This window comes from Alligator mississippiensis, chromosome 1 (genome assembly GCF_030867095.1).
Source record: "Alligator mississippiensis isolate rAllMis1 chromosome 1, rAllMis1, whole genome shotgun sequence".
Lineage (NCBI taxonomy): Eukaryota > Metazoa > Chordata > Crocodylia > Alligatoridae > Alligator > Alligator mississippiensis.
In genome coordinates this window covers 14870674-14897164 of record NC_081824.1, presented here as the reverse complement: position 1 = coordinate 14897164, position 26491 = coordinate 14870674, and the positions used below count along the sequence as shown (strand labels likewise).

Genomic DNA, 26491 nt, shown 5'->3' with positions numbered 1-26491 from the left:
TGACTGGGGATGGTCCTGCTTTGATCAAGGAGTTGGACTAGATGACCTCCTGAGGTCCCTTCCAATCCTAATTTTATATGATTCTCTAACTTTACTTAATATACTTAATATTAGGCTCTGTGGATATAATGCTGTGGTGTGTTTTCTGTGTTTTGGACCAGCAGCTTGGGAGTTCAAGGCTGGGTGCGTGCTAATTCCTTTTTTTCACCACAAAACGTGGAAGATGCCATGAGCCGCAGAACCACCTATGTGGCCCTAGACCCATTTCTGATTTTTAGCTTTGTCAACTTGTGAAGAAGTTTTAGTGCTATTGGGTAGAAAGTCCTTAAGAAGTACCAGAGGTGAGAGCCTGACTTTTATTTGTATCTTTTGCTTGTAAAAATTAAAAGGGAAAAATTAAAAAAAAATATATTTTCCTTTTAGTGAAAAAATTATAAAGAGTATTTTTAGTATTTATTGGGGGTTTTTTTACATATAATATTTTTTAGGTATAATATAATATATTGGATTATTTAGGGCCACGTGCAACCTCCTTTATTCACACTGAGCATTTTATTGTTCCACGAACAGCCCAGTCTAATTCAGTCTCTTCTAGAATCAGGCCAGAAGAATTTGGTTCTTAATATTTGAAATTAAGTAGTTCCTTTTTCTGTTGGTTAGCCTCATATCTAGTCAAAGCCCTGCAAACAGTCATGCTCATGCTTAGCTTTACTGCATTGAACTACCCATGGTAGCAAAGTTAATTGTGTCCAAGTATTTGAAATCCACAACTTGCAGTCATATGAGATCAATCCCATTCAATCACTAGCCCATGTTAGGGCCACTCACATAAGTAAGATTTAGGATGGGATGTACTAGAGCAGGTCGCCAACTGACATAAATTGCTACAGATACATTGAAGTTGTTGGAACTATCACAGCTTACAGCATCTGAAAAAACATCTGTTTGATCATATTGAGACAGAGGGCTAAGTTCAAACTCTAGCTGATTTGTGCCATTTGTTTGAGGAAAAGCAGCTGTAAACTCAGGTTTATGGGTATGTTAAACCCAGTTTATGGGGACTTTCATCTGCAGGATGGCACACTGTCATCTGAGCCCAAAGTTGAATCTCTCTAGCCTATTCCCTACATACAGAATTGTTTCCTTTGGACAATGATTTCTTTGCATTTACTCTTTTCATTATGAGGCTATTTATCAAATGGACATTTAGTTCATCTGGAAATAAAGCCTTAATAAAATACATCATAGAGTTAGAACAAGATTTTATAAAGTATGTAGTTACTAAAAGATTCAGATAGGTGTCTGGAGGGATTTTCAAGAGTAATACTGGAAATTCCACTAAACACTTATTTAAATGTTCAGGCACCAACATACTCTTTAAGGATCTGACTTTATTCTAACATTAATTCTGGGCTGCATGTGTTCCTAATAAATGCCCTGACTTTGGAGCTACTGAGATTCCCCAGTTGGATAATGACTTTCCTTCTCAATTCAGTAATTTCCATTGATTACATTGAGCTGGAGACCTTGCTGAATATTGATATTGTTTTATATGCAATGAAACAAAATATTTTTCACAGTGCAAAAGTATAGCAATAAAAAATAATTTATTCAGGCTTAGGTTTGCACAATAAAAGCTAACTGCTAAGTTGGAAAATATGGGCATGCAGCAGAGATTATAAAATGTCTCTACCTTCAGCAACTGCAGCAATCAGAGATTGACACACACCTGGCTGGGGTCATCTGACTCCAGCACTCCTTTCTGCCCAGGGCAGGGGGTCGGACTCGATGATTTAATAGGTCCCTTTCGACCCTAAAATCTATTAAATCTATCTATGAATTTGCACTGAACATGGGAACTGAAAGGATCCCTTGAGTACAGCTTCCTGGAGCCACATCATGGAGAGGTCTGTGGCCAGATTTACTTGGTAGTCTGAAAAGTTGTAAAGCATAGATGCTTGTTTTAGTTGCTAGATGGAAACAGAGCTCTTCAGAAAACCTGGCAAAAAACCAAAACTACATTGTTTTCCTTTTCTTTCCAAGACAGGGGATAGAGGATCCTCTGCAGCCTACCTAAACCCTACTTAAATCACAGCCTGGCATTTAGGGTTTGTTTCCAGTGGGTGTTCAGATGAGGTTTCAAACTCCACAATCTGAGTGGGGTCTAGTACTCAGTTCTTTGAGTACCCGGGCTCCAACCTCTAGGCCAATGACTCTCAAATGGGGGGTGGGGGCACAAGAGGGCCATGCCACCTGGGATGTCATTAGCTCTTTTTAAGAGTCACACAATATTAACATGTTTAGGTGTGCAAATTCTATTGTGTCAAAAATGTTCAATCTGTTGTGGTCTTTCTGAGCTCCTTGCAACAGAAGAATTGCTTTACTATTTTTCTTATGGCATGAAATGAGTGAAAGCTAACAGCTGGTATTTTTCTGAGCAGTGCTTTGAGTCTAATGAGGTTGAGAACAAGTGCTCTAACTGACTGATGAAGTGAGTTTGCATTTTCCTCTAGAATGCCCCTTACCCTGTTTATCTGTGTTGTTACCTCCAGGATAGTCTGTTGTAACAAACTCTTCAGGTCTACCTTGGAAATATGCACATGGCCTTGAAACACATGCAGAGACTTCCAGCTAGCAGTGACCTGCCTTCAATGTAGGCTTGACAAATGAAGATCATGGCACGACAGCCACGTGTCACGTCTATACTGACTGCTGGTCCACTTCCAGGTGAGACGTAAAGTGCTTCTTGCTATCCAAAGCCCTTCATGCTATTCCCAACTTATCCCTGGTTGTTATTTCCCTCCTTTGCCCTGTCACAACAGCAGAACTCATAAAGACTGTTTTCAGCTCTTGCTCTGCAGTGTGAAAATACTGGAAGCCAAAAATAGTGGAAGGAAAAGCAGAGACTGGGTATGAAGGAGACTTGAAAAGGGGAGAGATTGAACACCTAAGGGGCCTTGAAAAAAGAATATTTGAGCCAGGTGTGACTAAAGACATAACATTTGTGCACTCAGATACAAAGAAATTTTCCTCAGAGCACATATTTAGACAATAAGGGCACTTATATGTGTGATGCACCTCTGCTGCAATGTGTGCTAATTAGTATGCATCAGAAAAGACTCGATTAATCGAGTCTGCTGTAGTGTGCTAATTAGAGCACTCCAGCAGCCTCCATGTCATGTGTATTGAGCGTCCCCGTGTTTCAAAATGGTGGTGGGAGCGCTTTAACTAAAGCTCGTTGAATGAGATTTAATTAAAGCGTCCCCACTACCATTTTGAAACTTGGGACGCTGAATACACATGACACTGTGGGCGCTTTAATTAGAGCAGGTCTAAGAGCCACTCTAACTAAAACACCTGCAGTGTCATGTGTATTCAATGTCCTGCACTTCAAAATGGCAGAGCACCACTGCTCTAGTCCTTTCTATTAGATGCAATGATATTACATTTGGGACAACTTCCCCGCCCCCTGTGTAATGCACCCTCCTCCACAGGTTCTACTGAGTTTAGTACTATAATTCTTTACTTCCTGTCAGAAAGTAAGGTTTAAGGTTGTTTTGTGATGTCAAACAGCTGTTGTGTACCTCAAGAAGTACCTGCATTTCAGGGATAGAGAAAAGTTCTGTATTTAAAGTATAAAATGAAGTATCAGTCTATCATCCCTGCCACAAAATTGTATTCATGTGTGTGCGAATATAAGTAGTTTTATTGATTTACTCTTAATAAACCCTTCTATTGTCACCTTTGGGGGGGAGGGGAAGGGGAGGGCAGGGAGCTGCTTGACTGAAGTCAATGGGATTACTTACCTAAGGTGAATAATCTTTTACTGGAAGTTGCTAAACTTGCACACTGGTTTGAGGGCTCAAGCATTATGGGCACATCCAGATGATCATGCATGTGTGTTTTGCAGTGCTTCAAAGGCTTCTGAGGTGTCATAAAATGCTCCTGGTGCACAGAAAAAGGTTCTTCGCACTGCATATTTACAGTGTGGAGTCAAAATTAGATACTAGGGAATCCTGGTATCTAAAACAAATGTTCTAAAAAACTTGGTTGCAATATGCGCCTCTCAAAACCAGAGCCTGGCCAGGCTCCATGCCCCACATTGCCACTGCTGGAGCCCTAGGAGGCCCCCAGAACCCCAGGTAAGTCTGCTGGGGCCAGCCTGGTGCTGGCCCCAGCCTCCCCTACCCCACCCAGGTCCCTTTGCCATGAGCCATAGCGCAAATGCAGGGCTGTTCCTTGGGGACAAATAGCAGTGGCACAACTATGTGCTACTGCCATTTGTCCCTGGGGAAATGCATGTGTGCACACATCTGGATGTACCATAAGTGTGTATGCAGTTGTTTTTTACACTCCCAACTCTTGGAGTTGTTTTTTTCTTATTTTTACAAAATACATTCACTGATGAATGCATATTAATCAATTAATTGAGCCTAAATTTTGGGGGAAAATAAAAGACCATTTTAAGAAGAAGTGCGATTATAATAGGGTGTAACATACAGTAAAATCTCTGTTATTCAGCATGAGTGGGGAATACTGGGTGCTGGTTATGTAAAAATGTTGGATATCTAAAACTATTGGAGGGGGTGGGGCTAGCACGTGGTGGCGGCGGTGTGGGGTAGTGGATGGTGGTGGCGCAGCAGCAGCAGCATGTGGTGCTTGTTAATAGAGTATTTCAGCTAGTAAAAGGCCAGATATCAGGGATTTTACTGTAATTGGATTTAGGGAGAGATTTACATCCCTTCTTTGCTCTTCTGAAGACAGACCCTTACCGAGACAAAACTGCCCAATGATTTTACCTATGTTTTTGTGGGAATGTAGCATAAGCAGTGACTCTGGCTTGTTTCCCTACCAACCTTCAGCTGAAATATCAGATTGACCTTGTCAGGAGATGAGATACTGATCTGGATGATACTCGGGCTTTTAGGTAGAGGGAATCCTGATTCCACGTTTGTTAAACAGAAAAGCAGAAACATTTTTGCTTTCTCTGAAACCATATTTGTCATCATGTGGGAAAAATTTCAACCATCTCCTAATGTGCGGGCTGTTCTGAAATGTAAAGAAAGTTTGTAGGAAAACGGACCCTTGGTTTAACAGTGCCATTGTTTAAAAGTGCAACAGGTTAATAAAATAATAATAGTAATGATACTGTCAAACAACTGTCATCACCATAAAAGTTTTTGCAGTCTGCCCTCAGTGGAGAAGCTTGAGTTGCAGAATGGAGCAGTGGTTCAGTGCTTTGGTATTTTATTTTGTTTAATTGCCATTCTTTGCAGTGCTAAGTAGGGGATGACCTTTAATTGTGTTAAAGCCCTATTCCATTACTTTGCTCTAATTCTGCCAGCACATGTTTATTTTCACTTTATACAGGCTCTGTTCTGACAAACCCACTTTGTCAACTAGTTTTTTTAGCCTTACCTAGCAATATAAGGTAATGCTTACATATGTCAGTGACAGCAGGGTTTCCTTGTTTTGCGTGATGTGGCAGCACAACAAGAAATCCAACGTTCTTTGCTTGTGTTGGCATCCAAACTCCCATGTTAGGATGGAGACCTACATTTTTCTTTAGGAAGAAAGAGATCTTTTTTGGATTTTACTCATCCCCTTCACTTGGCACATTTAAACAGACTGGCCAAAATATACTCTTGGGACCAATCTTCCATGGCTGGTAGATCTAATGGGTCTCTTGCTGCTCTACTTTCTGTGATTCATTGCTCTTAGTACTAATAATGTAAATGGTACCCAGAGAGCTTCAATTCCAAACCTTTGGGAATGCTATTGAAAATCAGCAAGAGTTAGAGAACTCCCAATTTGTTACAGTCTGCTTATTTGTACCAGTGTGCTTTGCTTGAGAGGTTGCAGCAGACTAGCAAGAAAATGGACCATCAAGGTCAGCTGCTACTCAGAATGGCTTGGCTTTGCTTCAATCATTATCCATCACTATGTGATAAGGGGATTTTTTGTTTGGTTCAACAGCAGTTGTGAATAATAATCCCCTCATTAAACATCTTTGGGAACTAGATGTAATGAAGGGATAGTAGATGGAATGGAAAACTACAGTGCAGTGGTTTGAGGTTAAAGCAGTCAATGTAAACTGAATCAGGTGGATAGAGATAGGAGTGTGTATTGGGGTAACCACAGCATTAGTTAAATTCTTCTGCAAGAGGTATCAGGACATTTGAAAATCTGGCAATGTTATACTTAAAATTCCTGAATATCAACTTTAATGAGACCTTTAGGCAATCCCATAGGGAATCTTGCCTAGGTAAAATGTTGGAAGCGAACAGGGGACCAAGTAATTTGTCACGTTATCTAGTCTCTAGACTGATCTGTTTGAATCTCCTCAACTTTCAAATGTTTATGCTCAGAGTTCTGGTTTGGCATATGTCTGAGCAAAGACAGTACAAGTGCTGCACTTAAGAACTTCTCACCAGATTTGGAAAGTTATGTAGAATACATGTGCTGGATTGTAAAGATTTTAATTGCAAGCATCTGCAGTGAAACAAATCCAGATGCTGGTTGAAATGTTTACTCCATTACCCCTTTGCAGAGTCTTAATTAAGCTGACTGCAGATTTGAACATGGGAGGGTAAAAAAGGCATTAATTATATGTAGTACTGAGTTGAGTATGCTGCTGAAACTCAGACTGGAACTTCTGCATAAAATGGATATATTGGAATGGTTATCATTATAGAAGCTGATGATTATATCCAATTATTTTTTACATAGCATGGAGTAATCTGGTGTTCCTCATGAAGCCATAAAAATATATTATTTTGTTAATTGTGAGACAAGTATGCAATGAAATATCAATGGTGGTAGGGGGGTAGGGAAGATAAGGGGAATGGAAATAAAGCTAAGGTGAATGTGAGAATATTAAACTAAGGTGGAAGTCGGTTAAGAATTAAGCCCAATACAGAGTTGCCGCCAATGAATGCACAGATGCAGCTTGTTGGGAGATGAGAAGATGTAGGTTATTGTAGAAGGCTCCTAAAAGTTCTCAAAGGAATGGAAATATTTTATAACAGAAAGTGCTAATTTAGAGCTGGAACTATACACCTACACCTCTATGCAATTAAACACGTCTGGGATCCAAATATTTGAGGAAAATCTAGCATTAAAGTCTCCAAATAATTTAACTAAATTTATTTTCATCAGGTCAGTTGAACTCAAAACAGATTGGCCTCAGGAAACCATACAAGTCTTCATACCAGTCTTCTGTGCGTCATTGTTCATTAAAAATCAGGGATTTACCTTAGCAACAAGAGGAAGATCAGAAAAAGCATGGGTCCCTCACTGAATGGATGAGGCAATCTAGTGACAGATGATGAGGAAAAGGCTGAAGTACTCAATACCTTTTTTTTACCCCAGCCTTCACAGGCAAGGTCAGCTCCCAGACTACTGCACCTAGCAGCACAGTTTGCGGAGGAGGTGAGCAGCCATCAGTGATGAAAGAACAGGTTAGGGACTATTTGGAAAAGTTGAAAGTGTAGAAGTCCAGGGGGCCAGATGGGATGCACCGAAGGATGTTGCGGAAATTGACCAATGTGATTGCAGAGCCACTGGCCATCATCTTTGAAAACTCATGGTTCTCAGGAGAGGTCCCAGTTGACTGGAAAATGGCAAATATTGTGCCCATCTTTAAGAAAGGGAAGAAGGAGGAACCAGGGAACTACAGACTGGTCAGCCTCACCTCTGTCCCCAAAAAATCATGGAGCAGGTCCTCAAGGAGTTCATTTCTAAGCACTTGGAGAAGAAGGTGATTAGGAACAGTCAGCATGGACTCACCAAGGGCAAGTCATGCTTGACCAACCTGATTGCCTTTTGTGATGAGATGACTGGCTCTGTTGATGAGAGAAGACCAGTGGGTGTGATGTACTTTGACTTTAGCAGGGCTTTTCATAGGGTCCCCCACAAAAATCTTGCAAGCAAGCTAAGGAACTATGAGTTGGATGAGTGGACTGTAAGGTGGATAGAAAACTGTCTGGATCACCGGGCTCAGAGGATAGTAGTCAATGGCACTATATCTAGTTTGCAGCCAGTATCAAGTGGAGTGCTTTAGGGGTTAGTCCTGGGGCCAGTTTTGTCCAATATCTTCATCAATGACCTGGAAGATGGAATGGGGTAGTTGATATACTGGAGGTTAGGGCTAGGATTCAGAGAGATCTAGATAAATTGGAGGATTGGCCCAAAAGAAATCTCATGAGGTTCAATAAGGACAAGTGCTAGATCCTGCACTTAGGACCGAACAGTCTACCTACAGGCTGGGGAGCTCCCTTCTTGTCAGTGCAGAGGCAGAAAAGGATCTTGGAGCCATTATTGATGCCAGAATGAATATGGGCCAACAGTGTGGGGACGCGGTCAGGAAGGCCAACCATACTTTGTCATGCATCCACAGATGCATCTCAAGCAGGTCCAAGGAGGTGATCCTTCCCCTCTATGTGACACTGGTCAGGCCGCAGTTGGAGTACTGCATCCAGTTCTGGGGACCGCACTTCGGGAGGGATGTGGCCAGCATGGAGAAGGTCCAGAGGAGGGCCACCCACATGATCGGGGGTCAGCAGGGCAGGCCCTACGAGGAGAGGCTACGGGACCTGAACCTGGTCAGCCTCCACAAGAGAAGGCTGAGGGGGGATCTAGTAGCCATTTACAAACTAGTCAGAGGGGACCAGCAGGCATTGGGGGAGTCCCTGTTCCCCTGAGTACTACCAGGAGTGACTAGAAATAACGGTCACAAGCTGGCAGAGGGTAGATTCAGGCTAGATATCAGGAGGCGCTACTTCACAGTAAGGGTGGCTAGGATCTGGAACCAACTTCCAAGGGAAGTGGTGCTGGCTTCTACCCTGGGGGTCTTTAAAAGGAGGCTGGATGAACACCTCGCTGGGGTCGTTTGACCCCAGTACTCTTTCCTGCCCATGGCAGGGGGTTGGGCTTGATGATCTGCTCAGGTCCCTTCTGACCCTACATCTATGAAACTATGAAACAATCCCTTGCACTGGTACAAGCTGGGAACCAAATGGCTAAACAGCAGCTCTAGAGAAAAAGCCCTAGGAGTTACAGTGGACAATGAGGTGAATATGAGCCTACGGTGTGCCCTTCTTGTGAAGAACACTAATGTTATATTGGGCTGCATTAGTAGGAACATTGCTAGCAGATTGGGGGAGGAGGTTCTTCTCCTCTATTCAGCACTGATGAGACCACATCTGCAGTACTGTGTCTAGTTTTGGGCCCCCCAGTACGGAAAGGATGTGGACAGATTGGAGAGTCCAGTGGAGGGCAACGAAAATGGTGAAGGGGTTGGGGGACATGACTTGTAAGGAGAGGCTGAGGGAACTGGGCTTAATTAGGGGATGGAGCTAGCTTGTTCTCATTGGTGACAGGTGACAGAACAAGGAGCAATGGTCTCATGTTGCAGCAAGTGGAGCTTAAGTTACATATTAGGAAAAATCTTTCTCCCAAGGAGAATAGTAAAGCACTGGAACAAGTTACCAAGCGAGGATGCAGAATCTTCATTCTTGGAGGTTTTTAAAACCTGGCTAGACAAAGCCTAGAGTGGGATGATCTAGCTGGGTCTGATCCTGATTTGACATCCAGGGGTCCCTTCCAACCCTACATTTCTATCATTCTGTGAACTGCTGTGTAAATAAGAACTTGGACATGAAAGATTAGGAATCACCACTCTGACCATGGGGTGAAATTCCTTCCTGACTCCAAATATGGTGATCGAGTTGAAGGGGCAAGACCACCCTCTAGCCAGGAACCTCCGACTTTAAGTCCAAGCAGGAGCATTGGCACAGCCCATCAAAATCCCCAGCTTTGGCTGCAGACAACTAGTGCCTCTGAGGCAGGCCTAAAAACACTCTGATGCATGTAGCTGACACCCTGACAAAGCCCGGAAGCATGGGAAACACCTATAGTAGCACACAGGCATAGCTACGCCTATATTACCCTGACCAGTGGTTGTCCACACCTTCCCTAGGCAGTCTGTTCCACTGTCTCGCTGTTCTTGGAGTGAAGATGTTTTTCCTTATATCCAGTCTAAACCTACATTGCTGCAACTTCAGACCATTTGTGCAGCTTCAGACCGTTGTTCAACTACATTGGTGTTCAAACAGATATAGCACACTCATCTAGTCTCACAGCTGCTCAAAAATGCACATTGGTATCCATTTGTGTGCATTTCTTCTTGAATGGCATTTATCATTGCTGTTCCAATTCAGGGCGAGGGGGTCAGATTTGAACTATTTGTCTTGCAGATCAATGTATTTGTAGTTTTGAAACTCTGCTTGTTTTTAGTACATGGATGACAGTGATGATGAGAAGGAGGATGATAAACTACAAGCAGTGAATCTCATTAGCTCTTGAACTGTTCCTTGTAAATTAAGAATGGATTTTTCAGGTCTTCCACTACATCCCCAATGATTGACAGTTTTTAACTGTACTTGGATTGACAGTTCAATCAGTTCTCACGATTGGCAGTTTTTAACTTGTACTTTTAACTGTACTTAACTGTTAGGAATTGTCTTGTGTTTAAACTTGACAGATTTTTTTTCAATGGGAAAAATAATTGCCCAGAGTGTGCAGCAATACATTGAGCTGGATAAAAGTTAAAAAAATTAAGGACCTCCATTTAATTTGAAATAAATCTTTTTGGAAGGGTGGGGAGGCAGTTAGAGAGGCTGTTTAAAAAGTTCAGTGAATTTCTCTCCCCTGTTGCATCCCAGATGCATTTTACATTTTGTCACTCTTCTGATCTTGTGGACTCTTGTTCTAAATTGTGGAAAGAGAGCTTTGCTCACATTATTCTTTCCAGGGGCTCAGATAAGCAATGTACAACTTTTGTCCGTCATGTAGCGCTGTGAGATGGAACGAACTGAGATGAGGAAGACATCTTGGCAAGCCTAAGGAGTCTATGGCCTGGCCCTGTCTGTCACACATACGGGAAAAAAACTGAAAGAAGATGTGATTACATTTATAACCCAAAGATCTCAATTTCTTAGTAATCCTGCCATTAGGAGGAAAAAAATGGAAGAGAACAATAGGACTCTTTTGCCAGACCTTTGAGCCATGTAAAGCAAGGGCTGGGACCTTTTTCATAGATTTAAAGATTATAGAGTCAGAAGGGACCCAATGGATCATCATGTCCGACCCCCTGCCCCTGGTAGGAAAGAGGACTGAGGTCAGATGACCCCAGCCAGTTGCCTATGAAGCCTCCTCTTGAAGACCTCTGAGTTGATAGGACCACGTCTCTTGGAAGCCCATTCCAGACTCTGGCCACCCTTACTGTAAAAAATTTCTTCCTAATGTCTAACCTAAACCTACTCTCCACTAGTTTGTACACATTATTCCTTGTTACTCCCTGGGGCAGTCTGGTAAACAGCGCATCCCCAATTCCCTGATGTCCTCCCCTGATAAACTTATAAGCAGCTACAAGGTCACCCCTCAGCTGTCTTTTGTAAAGGCTGAAGAGATCCAGATCTCTCAACCTCCCCTTGTAGGGTCTTTCATGAAGGCCACTAATCACGCAAGTGGCCCTCCTCTGAACCCTCTCCAGATCCCCTGTGTCCCTCTTGAAGCGCGGCGCCCAAAACTGGACACAGTACTCCAACTGCGGCCTGACCAATGCCACAGAGGGGGAGCATCACCTCCCTCGATCTGTTGGTTAAGCATCTGCTAATGCATGACAAGGTGCGATTGGCTTTGTTGATGGCCTTGTTACACTGCTGGCTCATGTTCATCTTGGAGTCAATTATGACTCCAAGATCTCTCTCAGACTCTGAGCTGCTGAGGAGGACATCCCCCAACCTGTAGGTGTGCTAGGGATTCCTCCTTTCTGGGTGGTGTACCTTACATTTATCTTTGTTGAAATGCATCTTATTTCGTTCTGACCATTGATCTAACCTGTCCAGGTCCATCTGTATCTGCTCAATGCCCTCCGGTGTATTAACTCTGCCCCATAACTTGGTATCATCCGCGAACTTGGAGAGGGTGCTCTCCACGCCCTCGTCCAAATCCCTGATGAAGATATTAAATAACACACCGGTCCAAGAACCAAACCCTGTGGGACCCCACTGCCCACCTCCTTCCAGGCCGAGAACGACCCGTCCACCACCACTGTCTGAGTGCGGTCCCTGAGCCAGTTAGCCACCCACCTGACTGAAGGCGTCCACTCCACAGCCCGTTGGCTTCCCTATGAGAATAAAATGCAAAACTGTGTCGAAGGCCTTCCTAAAATCCAGGTAGATGACATCGGCCTCCGCTCCTGTGTCAAGGCACTGTGTGACCTGGTCATAAAGGGCTATAAAGTTTGTCAGGCAGGATCTACCTGTGATGAACTCATGCTGGTTTCCTTACAGCATCATTTCCCCTGCTGGGCCTTCACAAATGCGCTCTTTGATGATTTTTTCCAGTATTTTCCCAGGGATAGAGGTAAGACTGACTGGCCTAAAGTTACCTGGCTCATCTTTTCTCCCCTTCTTAAAAATGGGCACTATGTTGGCTTTTTTCCACTCCTCAGGGACCTGGCCGGAGCACCATGAGAGCTCAAATAGCCATGCCAGCAGCTCAGCAATGACACTGGCCAATTCCTTCAGCACCCATGGATGGAGGTCATCCGGGCCAGCTGGCTTGTACCCATCCAGCCCTTCCAAGTGCTCTTTAACTAAGTCAGCACTAACCTTTGGTGGTCTGGTGCCTTTTGGACATCTGTCTATGCTCCAGGTGGGGGAATTGTCTTGGTCAATATTTAGGAATACTGAAGCAAAGAACTCATTGAAGAGCTCTACCTTTTTCTCTGAGTCAATCACCAACTGACCTGATTTGTCCTGCAGCAGCCCTATGTTACTCTGTGCTTTCCTTTTGCTTGCCATGTATCTGTAGAAGGACTTTTTCTTGTCCTTAATTGTTGAAGCCAGCCTAAGCTCCAGTCCTGCCTTGGCCTGCCTAACTGACTCCCTGCAATAGCATGCCAGGGTGGTGTATGCCTCCTTGGTGGCTGCCCCCTGCTTCCACTGCCTATACATCTTTCTTTTCCCCCAGTCTTTCCTGGAGCTCCCTGTTCAGCCAAGGGGGCTTTTTTATCCCCTTAGCCCCTTTCCTGCATAAGGGGATATCTCCCAAGGATCACTCCCAACCCTCTTGGACCCCCATTAGCCAGATGCTCTTGAGTTCCACCTCTTCACTAACTAGGCTTCTAATTTTACGAAAGTTGGCCCTTCTGAAGTCTAGCACTTTAGCCTTACTGGATATTTTTCTCACTCTTTGCTAGATAAGGAAAGAGTGCAGTTAGCCTTACTTATTAAAAATCATGGCATCCAGCCCTAAATGAAGAGGTTAAGGCTCCAGTGAGGTTTGAACTCACGACCCCTGATTTACAAGACCAATGCTCTAACCACTGAGCTATGGAGCCCCTGTTCTGGGCAGTAGTGATGGTTCTAAATTGTTGAAATGATGATGATGGTAATCTTTTTCTATGCATAGATATGCATACAGGGGTACGCAAACTATAGACAGTTCAAATGTAGCTCCCAGAGAAAGAGTAGAAGCGGGTGCTGTGTGTGGGACTCTGGGGTGTGAAAATCTCACAAGTTGTTCTGTGTGGCTCTCAGCTGTGCCAGGTTTGGTTGCTTCTAGTATTTATAGCCACAGGCTAAGATACGTATGTACATTTATATTTATATATATATTTATATGTATACACAATTAACCTTTTCTGAAATCTGAATAGTTGTTGAAAAGCTAGCACCAAAGTCCTCAAATAATATAAAACCAAATCCCAAGGTGTATTTTTAAAGTGTCCTTATACTTTTGTTTGTTGTATATTCAAGTTTTGAATGTACTGGGACAAATCCTCCTCCCAATGACATCAAGAAGAGTTTTTGCCAGGGATGAACTGGACATGACCTGGATTTGGCTGATTACCACTGAAATTGGATCAAAAACTGCTCCTCCACCTGATGGTTAAATGCATCATAGGGTCTTTTTTACCACAGGATCTTAACTGGAAGGAAAGAGAGGAGGAAAAGGATCACTAGTTTATTGGCAGGATGTTTTTTTCTAGTGTTGATTGACTTTGATGCTGAAGGGACTATGGTCCAGCTCCCCACCAAGTGTTAATTTTCCTATATTTATGTAAATATATATATTTTTAACAAATGTGAACCTTAAATAAAGCTGCTGGGATAAGAGTTCTCATCTGGCCATGAAATCGTAGGAGTAGAAAACCAATCAGAGACTTAAGGTATGATCCAATTGGGTCTTGAGGTAGCTAAATGTCTCCTAAGTAGTTTTAGGCATCTAAGTCAGCAAAAGCTCAAACTCAGTTCAGTTTAGTTAGACCCTGTTCCAGCATCCAGAAGTAATGCTAGGTGCCTACCACTGGGATCTCAGATTCATGAGCACCTCCATTCCCCCCCACCCCCTTTAGCTCAGAAGGAAACTATTTTGCCCAGGACCTAGTACCCACCAAAGCCCCGTCATACTTCAGTATCATGCTAAAGAGGCATCTAAATCTGGAAAGGAACCCACCCTGTTAGATTTGCTCTATATAGACATAACCCTCATGCCAGTAACCCTAATTTACTTTCACGAGCGGTGATGCCCATTTTTTACCCAGTAGCCAGGGCTCAACTAACCCTTTAGTGGGCCCTAGGCAAACAAACTCATGGGCCCCGGGCCGGTCAAGACCCCCCTCCCCACCCTGGTACTACTGCCCATGGGGAGCAGGGCTTGGAAATAGCTGCAGCAGCAGTGGGGCGGTTGGAGGGCAGGGGAAGGGAAAGGAAGCAGACGGGGCCATTCACGCTGCCGTCACGGAGGGAAGGACCGGGTCACCCCCACAGCTCAGGGCCTTGGGCATGTGCCTAGCTTGCCTGTGCATTAATCAAGTCCTGCCAATAGCATTACAGTTGGAGCACTTGCTCAAGAAGAAGACCTGAGTTATTGGTCTTCATCAGTCTGGGTTTATTTAAACCCTGGTTTCTTATTTCCCAGAACTACCAGACTATTGAGTGGTCTAGGAGAACCCTTCCCACTGCCATGAGGCTGCTGGACTACCACCAGTGCAGGATAGAGGCATAGCGAGCACGTTGAGTACCTGGGGCGAGGGGGAGGGTATGCCAACCCCTGTAGATGCGGAAGAGGGATGTGAACTATGGGAAGGGAAGTCTTACCTGTCTGGGCTCCTCCTGCTTTAGCAGCTTCAGCTTCAGCAGCAGCAGCGGCCCTGTGTCCAGGCTCCCTGGTAGCCAGTCCTGGTGCCCTACTCACTTCCCTGCCCCAGATGCATGCATGGTGGGAGCAAGCCATGCCTGCTCTGGTAAAGGATCCCAGCATGGTGGGAGCACCATTCTGTTTGCCCCACTTGCCCCTTGCTCCCCAGATATGCTGCTGGGAGTGGCACTGCCCGGCCTGGCTCCTACTGCTGGGCAAGGACACAGTAGGGCTGCCCCCGCCATAGCAAAAACTCCCAGCAGGAAGGAAAATTCTGGCACATGCCCACCCCCCTGTTGGTAACTAGGGCTCAAGCCCCACTCACTCTGTCCTAGTTATGCTGCAGTGTTGGGGGCCCAGAAAAAAGAACAAGCAAAAGGCAACGTGTCTCTAGTGTGTCTCTAGTGCAGTGGCTGGGGTACTCTCTTGGAAGAGGGGAGTCTTAAGTTCTGGTCTTGCAGCCAGGGTTGCTGTTTTCAAACCAACGAGTCCCTAGTGCAAAATTCAAAAAGAGACCTGAGAGCAAGCAACAGGGATCCTGGCTCTGTTACGTAGTGGTTATGGTCCTGATCTCAGAGGAGGGTTTCTTGGGTTGTGGTCCTGGCTACCCACTGGTTTCAAGCCCACTGGGGCCAATTCATAATCATACCAAAAGCTTTCAAACACCAGAGATTTGTCAGAGTGAATAAGCTTGGGTAACTGGTTTGAGTCCATATGTTTCTAGCTTTACAGTTACAAATGGAGGGAGGATAGTCACTTTACTGTGATTGATAAGAGCTACAAAAAAAAATAAATGACTTACAAACCTTTGTAGTATTGAAAGATTGATGCTTGTTTATACTCTATGCCACTTCCTTTGCCTTTGGCACTGCTGCTTATCACATATACTAAGAACAGGAACATGGTCATATGCATGAAACACGGCTTCAGGATTTCTCTTTGGTTTCCATCTTTTCCATTTGTCTAGGACATTTTGACATTATTAACATGTTCTGTGTCAGAGTGCTTGTTTCCCCAAATGCATTGACTGAAAACTGCTAAAACCTATTTACATTTTGGAGGAAATTGTCAGATTGAAAGATTTTGCCTTTCCCGCAGAGTTTACAAATGCCTTTAGAAAGGGGGGAGATTTTTTTCTTATTTTATTTTTTCTTATTTTCAAGAGTTTGCACTGTAGAAAAACCTACTTGATTGGAGCTGAAATCCCTGTGGTTCCTCAGAGTTAATCCTTACTTGTTTGCTGTCTTTAGTCTCCTAAGGAAGTAGAGCTTTGGTACTGTTAACATTTTGTTGCTCTCCAACTGTCATTTCATATCAGGATCAGTGGGAGACGCAGGGTAGGAATGAGTCAGCCTGGCGATACCCCATGCTGGTACGTCTTTGACCCTGACAATCTGTGAGTCTCTTGCATATATAAAACATGATGGGTCTAGTCTTGCAAAATATTTCGCACATGCTGAGTTTTACACATGTGACACCATGAATTAGGACCTCTCGAATACATGAAATTAAACACATGAAGAAAGGTTTGTAAAATGTATTTTTTACAGAACTGGCAAAAAAAAAGAAAAGAAAAGAAAAAAGAAAACAAATCTGACATTTCAAAGTTCCTTCATTTTTTTCAGGGCTTAATATGGATCCATTTGTCTTCTCCATTTTTTTTTTCCTTTTTGCAATTTTGACATGAAACTTGGAGAAAAACATGAGAATTAGATCTTTAAAAATGTTTATGTAGTAAACACTCCATTTTTCATAAATACAAAACTTAAAAAAACCCAACTTTGGTACCTACAATGCACCTAAGTACTTGTTAGTGCTTAAAGTCCCACTTTGAATCTCTCCATAAGTGACCTCACCTTTTTACACGGAGTAGGTTAGCCTCCCCTGCGTGGCCATGGCTTCTCCATTTCTCGCCTCTATTTGAGACTCCCTTCCTCCATCTGATTTGGATTCTGAGCTGGGGAGTCAATGAGGACCTTTAATAAGGATAACTGTAAAGCTTTTTATCAAAATAGCTCCCCATTAGAAAACTGAGGCTATTTGCTTTGGGGAAAATCAAACTTTTCCATTAAACCATCAATTTTCATTATATTTCTTTAAAAAAAAAATTGGTTAAAAAAATTTTTTTCAAAGTGTCCATGGATGCCTGATGATTTTCAGAATGAAAAGTTTTATTTTATTTTATTTTTTGTTTCAAACAACTATTTGCTTTGAATTGCAATTGTTTTAATGAAAAGAACTATTGATGTGAAAATGAAACATCCTAACGTATCAAAATGCTGGATTTTTTTGGCAGTGTTGTCTCTCAAAAATAATGCTATTTTGACTTTTTACAAAATGAAATGTGTTGTTTTTTGGCTAGCTCTAATCAGGTCTTATTTTTCCATCTGTACCGTACTGTTTTCTATTTTCCCTCTGAAACACCCACCACCCTGTTACTTATAGGTTAGGACAGACAATTGCCTTGCTGGTATAAATACCTCAGAGGCATAAACCGTCATAGTTCCCTTGAAGTCAATGGATTTATGCTCATGCACACTAGCTGAGCATCTGCCCGATCAACTCTATACTATATTCACTGTTCACTCAGCTATAATTGGGCTACAGAAATACATGCCAGGAATCAAAGCTGCTTGTGAGGTGGGTTGCCTAAGGGGATGTGGAGGAAATTTCCTTCTTAGAAAGGAAAGTATAAGGTAGGAAATTCTGCAGTCTAGCACATGGTAGGTATCTCCTTTCTTTCCCTCCCACCCCCTGCAAGCCTGGAGAAGCATGGGAGACAGCCAAGAAACAGGAAAAGTCAAGGGGAAATAAAGTTTCCTCTTCATTATAAGGCAGATATCTTATGTCAGTATATTTAGGGAGCTTCTTTCTGCCAGTGCTGATGCCAACCTAATTTATAACGCTGAATAAGTTCCTAGAGAAATCATGTGGCAGTTTTGCAAATTTCTTCTGTGCGAGCATCACCCACCTCTGCCGATGACATTGCTAATGGGACATTTTCCATCTCTGAAATCTCTGCTGTTTATGACTCAGTTGCTTTAAGTCATATGAGACGTGCAGTTTCATATGCTTCCCATGGAAGTGCTATTAAGGAAATCTGCTTAGAGAATGAACTATTTGTTAATCAATTTTGACTGCTTTCCACTGGTCTCAGCCATCGCAGCCTGCAATGCTTTGGAGTCAGCACAACCGTGTTTATAATCGAAGATTATATAATGAATAGCTAGTGACATTTAGGGAACAAGGAAATACATCTAGTTTCCAAAGATAAATAGTTATTAAACTGGGAAGCCTATTTATACTACAGCTTTAAGTATCTTATTTACCAATTCTTTCCTGCCATTGGTCTGTCTCAATAGTGTACAGGATTCCTTAAAGACTATTTTTTTTAAGTAATTACCGTCAAATATTGTGAAATATGTGTAGTTAACTGCCTTCATCTAGCCTGGTGGTCAGTGGTGGGTGTATGATCCAACCTGAAGATTTATAGTTATGTTTCAAAAAGTGAATAATGAGTGATTTTTTTTTTTATAGAGTCTGATTTTTGGTTACGTAACTTGAGGTACTTAAAAAGGTCTCAGTTTGTATGAAGTGCTGAGCACGTGCCTTTTGTTTTTTCTCTAGTAGTTTCTCTACTTAAACAGTTTCTTGTGCAGGGCTGAAATTACTTCCATGGTTATGTGCTGATGTGCAGCTAAAACATAATTTTATGTATGCATGACCATGCCCACTGCAACTTGCATCTTAACCGCTTGCCAGTAGCATCAGATGTATGTATGGCCCATCTCACCTGATGTAAACTCTTTGTTTTCCATTGTCTGTCTTAGTAACAAGAAACCTGCATATTAGATTATGTTGGACAACAATACGGTCAAATAAAAAATCTGCCTGAGCCACACAGTCCAGTGTGATTAAAGCAGGCTCATTTCTATAGCTAACATCCCACAAAGGAGTAATGTGCATCTTGTCCAGCTGACTTTCGACTACCAGGTACCCGGGTACAGGCTGGGGGTGATCTTCAGTACAATTTTCGAGCAGGGCTCCAACTCATGTCATAAAGGTTGAACCAAATCATCTTCACAATTCTGCCATCATGCCCCTCCCTGGGCAGGACTTCTACCTTGGGTCTCACAAGTTTTCTACTAGGAAATCTAATTCCTATTCTTGCATGCAAGATTTAAACCACCACTGATCCTTCAAAAATCCAGATATGTAACCGTTCCAGGAAATATCCTCTGACATCCCCAAATCAATGGTGGGGGATGCTTTAGAGGGTATGATGGGCATGGATCCCTCAAGACATTCCCTGTTCATATATTGTCCCTTCAAGGCATCTATTACTGCCACTGCTGGAGACAGACTACTGGGTTAGATGGACCACTGGCCTGAACCAGCTGGCACTGCTTATGCTCTTATATCAGGAAAAAATGTGCAGGCCTGAGGGTAGCGATGAATGTTGAGAGTCTAAAGCAGTAGGATAAATATTCCTATGTGCCCTGGCAAGATGTATGAGGTTGTCTTTTTTAATATATTCTTGTATTTGAGAAACTACATGTAGAAAGCTTATTCTTATATTCTGTAAATATTTTTTTTTCTCAATTTGAAATTCAAATGTATATCAATAGAGCTGAGAAATCTGGTGAACATTGTTCAAGATGGCAGCCCTTCAGCAGAGTCCTTGGGTTTCCAACACAGCCATAGCAAGATAGTAATGATACAAAATAAAATAAATCTGTGATATTAAAGACACTGATGTATGAAAATAGATGCTTTATCCAAAGAATAGTGAATTAGACTAAATGGTTTAAGGGGGGAAAGAATCTGGCTATTAAACCATTAGAGAAGGGTCAGAATTGGAAAGAATAGATTTGAGAGAGACAATTGCATGTCTTTGAGCAGGAAAACCAAGAGTCTAGAAATATACCAAAAAGGGGGCAAAAAAACCCAGATGTGACAGAATTTTTAGAAAGCAAAGCAGTGGGAAAAGGGGCGAGTGAAACAGGTAAGAGCTTAGTGAGGCTCATTTGGGACTTGTAATAGTTCAATGAAAGGATGCTCACAGAGACTGGGTAGTTATGTAGTTTATTAGCTTCCTTATTCTCCATTTACAGTGCTTGTAGTTCAGTCATCAATAATGTCTCCGCTCGGTGACAAATGAAAACAAACCAGAAAAAAGGCTACAATATAAAATATAGTTTGCTAAAACAAAGTCCTCAGAGGGAATATTTAAATATTGCTTTTGTGTTGCTGGCTGTAACCCAAATCAAACAGATGAGAGAACAGCTATTTATAGCTGAACACTGAAATAGTCTCAGATTCTGGTCTCTGGTCCTAATGCTGTTTTTTATGCACTTTATCCAATGGGAGCAGGGGCCAGACCCCAGGTCTTTCATCCTTCCCTGCCAGACCCTGCCTTACTGGGCCACAAAGCTATACAACCTCTTACACTCTTTGGCTGTGTCCCCACATGCAGGCATGAGCAGTTTGAGGCACCACAAACCACATGCAAGGAATGTTAAAATGTGCTCTGCGCTACAGATTTGCAGTGTGGGGGCAAAATTTGCTACTGGGATTTCCTGGTAGCAGAAAAGTGCTGCAGAGCATGCTAAAATGGCATGAACCAGAAGAAACAGAGGCTTGGTCCTCCAGTGAGATGCTCTATCTGGCAGCCAAAGCTCCTCTCCTGTTCTGTTTGTGCCTTGGCTGCTTCAGTATGCCAGGAAGAGCTGGGCAAGGGCAGATTGCCCAAAGTGGGACAATATGTCCCACAACAAAGTACATGTGCAGGGGTGCACACTGAGGTACAAAGTAGTGGCACAAATTTGTGCCACTGCAAGCACATGTCCCTGCTTATCTGGATGTACCTCTCCCTCTCCTCAGCAGGTAAGTCTGTGGGGGAAGGAGTGAGGGGAGGGGAAAGGGCGAGGGGGGAACAATAGATCCAGTGGTGAGGGAGGGAGTGGGGCAGGGGCAGGGATGAATGGGCCTCTGGCTGGCCTAGGTGGTGGGACAATCAGAGCCTGGGTGGCTCGTCCAAGGGGGCTCCCACCGCTGTGTACACCCCAGCAGAGGCCCAAGTGACATGTGCCCCCCCATTTGTGTGCAGGGTGGAGGTGGCTGCTGCTGCCTCGAGAGTCATTTGCCTCCCGCCACTGGCTGGGCAGGGGGCGGGGTGCAGCTCAGTGGTGGCAGGCACATGGCGTTGTGCCACTCCCAGGGCAGCTGCAGTGGTGTGCAGAGCTCAACGTGCCATGGCAGCTGCCTCCATCCTGCACACAGATTGGGGGGCACATGCCCTCTGGGCTTCCAGGGTGCACACAGCGGCAGTATTCCCACCCCCTCCCCCTGCCCCTGGATGAGCAGCCTGGGCTCTGATTGTCCCACCACGTGGCCTGGCCAGGGCCCCATTCACCCCAGCCTTTGCCCCTGCCTCTGCCTCTGTCCCACTCTCTTCCTCACCGTAGAAGCCTCAATCTACCCCTCCCCCCAGCCCCTTCACAGAAGTGACTGCTACTTGCTTGTCTTGCTTGGGAGCCAGTGATCCACATGCCAGGCTGTGATCCTGGCTGCATGTGCGCTCCTCCCCAGCCCTGCTGCAGCCACCCACAACCTATAGCTGGGCTGCCTTGCGGTCCTACCCACTGCCCTATGTTTGGGGGGGGGGCGGGTTAGCCCTGTTAGCCCTGGCCTTCCACCACCTGTGGATTTGGGACTTTGTAGAATTTGGATTCTGTCCAGGGCAGATCAGGATTGCAACAGAATATAATTGAAGGCTGCTGACTCAGTAGAATATTTCTGAGCATACTTAGAAGCCTAAAATGGGGGAAATCTAGATATTCTAGTGGCCTGGTGGCTATTGTACAACATGGATTAGGATTGTTCTTAATGACTGAGACAGCTGAGAGTTGAGTCAATGCCTCTAAAAGACGTTACTTTTGGCCCCTGGAATATAATCACCAAACTAGAAGCTGCATGAAATCCAATAAGTTAAATGCTGTGAGTAAAAAAGCTGTCTCTAAAAGCCCTGAAACAAAAAGCAGAATCTAACAAACTCAAGGAAACAATTGAGAGAGAAATATCTTAGTGCTGGATTTGTCTGCCATATTGTAACATTCAGTCTGCCTATAAATCTGTTGGCTCAATACAAGATTGTACAAGTCAAGAAATTTGATACAGATAATTAGCGTGTTGCTTTTCCCCTCCCCCCCCCACTTTTTAAACATTTCATAATTTGAAAGTTAATGATGATCAATTACAATCAAAATATCTTCTGGCTTTCCACCAGCAATTGATAGTGTCAACTCCATCCTGTTTTTGATTCAATACTGCTTATCACTGTATGATTTAAAAATAGCTTGTGGGACACTAATATTCAAGAGAATAAAGCATGTATTAAAAAAGCAAAGGCCTATTTAATTGCAATGACACAGCAGAATAGCTTTTGGACTGGTGATATTGTTAACTGGGCTATATTTGCAGACTGGCTGGACATACAAGAAATACTGCTGGAAGAAGCAGAGATCGCTTCTTCCAGCAGTGCTATTACCAAGAAGGTCTTTGTAGAACTAGACATCTATTTTTATACATTTGAATATAGGCCCCTTGGGGCAGATCACAACCCAGCTGAAGTCAGAAGAAGCCTCTCCCCAGATATGAAAGAGTTCTGGATGAGGCCCCTAAAATGGGACTGGCCTGTATAGATAATTATTTCTACAAGTAAGCAAAGAAGCTTTCTTCACTTCTCTCTCTGTCTCTCTAACCTAATCAGTGACTTGGTAGAAGGAATTATCTTTGATAAGGACAGACAAGAGGAAAATAATTTTAAATATTAAAAACATATCAGGCTTTTGAAACTTAAAGTGAACAATTATGCCAAGCATAATACCATATTTACTCAAATATAAAATGACCCTGACTGTAAGATGATGTCCCCTAATAATTAGATTCTATATATGGAAAGTGTATACATTTAATATAATTTTCCATGTATAGAGTCTAACGATTGGAGATTTGTCATGAATTTGTCCCCTTCCTACTGGTACAGCAGGGAAAAATAAATCTGGGGGCTCAGGTTAGCCCCTTGTCCCCCAACTTCTTTTCCCTGCAACCTCTTCCCCCCTTCTTATTGTAAGACCTTGCTCTCTCTGAGTACATGTAAGTGAGAAGCAAAGTTAAAAAAAAAACCTGACCTTAAAATAAACATAGCTATAGTAATATGCATATAATACCCATAGATTTATTTCACCCAGAATTGATGCATTTCACCTTTTTTGAAACTGCTGCAAGTTTTAGCACAAGTACTCCATAAACACACTTTCAAGTAGCATTTTAGCACTTACATATATATAGCTAGGCTTGGCAAAATTCAATTTTTATTTTTTAATTATTTTGATGGATAATATTTTGTTTATTTTTAAACATTTATTAAATTTTTATTGAGTTAAATTTTCAGGTTTGCATGAACTTAGGGGTGTGGGGAGCAGACAATTTATTAGTGACAAACACAACTACTGTAGGACTGCTGCTAGTTGAGTGGCAGGACTGCATCAGTCCCGGCTTCACTCACCTGTAGCTCCCTTGCCTGCTTTGTCACTTCATCTTCCTGTGTTCCCAGTCCCCTGGGGTTTCTGGGAGTTGCAGTACAAACTACTGCTCCCCCTGTTGTCTCACACTCCATCAGCCCTCATTTTTCTTACATCCCCTTTCTATAAATGTTGATTATTAATGATAGAAAGAATTTTTCAGCAGCCTAGGAGCATGAGGTGAAATTGATGTTAATCAATATTTTCTGATAAAAATCAAATCCTGCCAAGCCTATATATAGCACAAACTATATAGAATATTAGTTCAAAGCCAAAAGGTTCATGATTTATCATATAGTTCATTGGGTTGGGCCCCAGCCAAGTCAACAGCATTTCAAGCCATGATGACCCCACAACTCAGCACTACTCAGTATCTGTGTGTACTCCAGATACCACCCCACTCCCCACCACAAAGGATCCATGTGCTGATTAGCCCTGCACTGGAACTAGGTGTTCTTGTCTTGTCATGAGTCCTGGGATCCTCCAAAAATGTATATGCAGATGAGGCATAGGGCAACCTGGTTCAGCTTCACCTCATGGTGGGCGGGACCACACTAAGCTTATGCAACAGGCTGAGAGAGGGGCCAACAGATGGATTCTGGGTGAACTGTTTGGGGCTCCATTTAGTGATGTTTGCCAGATATTTAAAGCTGGTGAAGAAACAGGAAATGGGAAAGAAAGGTGCTGTTCAGCTATGGGAGTGAAGAGGAATTTGAAATGTATTCAATGTAGTGGCTCACCATGACTTTAAAAGGAGTAGGTACTGAGGGGGACTGTACTGATTGGGTGCTACCATATATCTTATTCACATTTTTGAGGGGCTAAAATCAGCCTAGCAGGGGAAATACCATGACCACTAAGGCGGTGTTCCTGCTTGCAGGGGAAAACCACTTTCTTGGTGGAGGTAGTACCTTGATTGAGGTAATGTATAGTTAACCTTCCACTTTCTCTGCCAGTAGGAAGATGTTGGCTTTAGGCCTACTTTATGGAAATGGGAGACTCTTCCATAGCTTGTTCCTGTGGCTGTACAGCTGAAGGCAAACAAAACTTGGGGGCATCTGAACCCTAAGCCTCTGGCCTTGGGCCTGCAAATAGGATGCCTGCCAAAGGATGTGGAAGCATCTGAAGCCCCAGGCAAGGGTGGAAGATGTTTGCTAGTAGTAGGCTACATATGGTTCTTGAATAACTCATGGATTTGGAATTGATTCGGCTGATTTGACTTGGAACACAAACATTTTTCCTTAAAATCGGCACCAAGGGGAGGGTGTCTGGGCTGGTTCTGGCATTCCCAGTGCCAGTCTGGTACTGTACTACCTCCAGGCCTGGTGCCAGTTCCCTGTGGAGGGAATGCTTGCCTTTTTTTTAAGGGTCAAAAAAGAAAAAAAGGTTTCCCATCAGCATGTTTGCAAATACAGGCAAGTGTTTTATAGTCATGCTTAGTGTTGGTTGCATTTAATCAACTTCATAGTTGGTTTCCATTACTGATCACATGCTGCTTTTAGCAGCAGTTCAAAAATAGACAGTGTATTTTATGTGGTTTCCTTGCATGTGAATATAAGATGAGGGGCTTTTTTCCCATACTGATTTGGGGCAGTGGAGGGAACCTGATCTTTGTATTCAAGTAAATATGGTAGATAGAAAGAGGCTATACATTCTGTCAAACAATTCTTATGAGTGGGAAAGAAAAGGTTGGTGTTTTCTTGAATTGATCACTGTGAAGGTTATGGTCATTTCCTCATTTTGATAAAAGAGACAGACAAAGTGAAAGGAGAGATGTGATGGAAACAATGGGAGAAATACAACTTTTGTATTTTGATAAGGTTCATAGATTCATAGATTCATAGATGTTAGGGTCGGAAGGGACCTCAATAGATCATCAAGTCCGACCCCCTGCATAAGCAGGAAAGAGTGCTGGGTCTAGATGACCCCAGCTAGATACTCGTCTAACCTCCTCTTGAAGACCCCCAGGGTAGGGGAGAGCACCACCTCCCTTGGGAGCCCGTTCCAGACCTTGGCCACTCGAACTGTGAAGAAGTTCTTCCTTATGTCCAGTCTAAATCTGCTCTCTACTAGCTTGTGGCCATTGTTTCTTGTAACCCCCGGGGGCGCCTTGGTGAATAAATCCTCACCAATTCCCTTCTGTGCCCCCGTGATGAACTTATAAGCAGCTACAAGGTCGCCTCTCAACCTTCTCTTGCGGAGGCTGAAAAGGTCCAGTTTCTCTAGCCTCTCCTCGTAGGGCTTGGTCTGCAGGCCCTTGACCATACGAGTTGCCCTTCGCTGCACCCTCTCCAGGTTATCCGCATCCTTCTTGAAGTGTGGCGCCCAGAATTGCACGCAGTACTCCAACTGCGGTCTGACCAACGCCCTATAGAGGGGAAGTATCACCTCCCTGGACCTATTTGTCATGCATCTGCTGATGCACGATAAAGTGCCATTGGCTTTTCTGATGGCTTCGTCACACTGCCGGCTCATGTTCATCTTGGAGTCCACTAGGACTTCGAGATCCCTTTCCACTTCTGTGCCACCCAGCAGGTCATTCCTAGGCTGTAGGTGTGCTGGACATTTTTCCTCCCTAGGTGCAGCACTTTGCATTTCTCCTTGTTGAACTGCATCCTGTTGTTTTCTGCCCACTTGTCCAACCTGTCCAGGTCTGCTTGCAGCTGTTCCCTGCCCTCCGGCGTGTCCACTTCTCC

General features: G+C 43.4%; 1 non-coding gene across 1 annotated transcript; it reads right to left on the bottom strand.

The window, feature by feature from the left end:
- Positions 1–13335: 13335 nt before the first annotated feature.
- Positions 13336–13408, bottom strand: TRNAT-UGU (transfer RNA threonine (anticodon UGU)). The gene has a single exon. It is a non-coding gene; the product is annotated as a tRNA-Thr (tRNA).
- Between the last annotated feature and the right edge of the window lie 13083 nt (positions 13409–26491).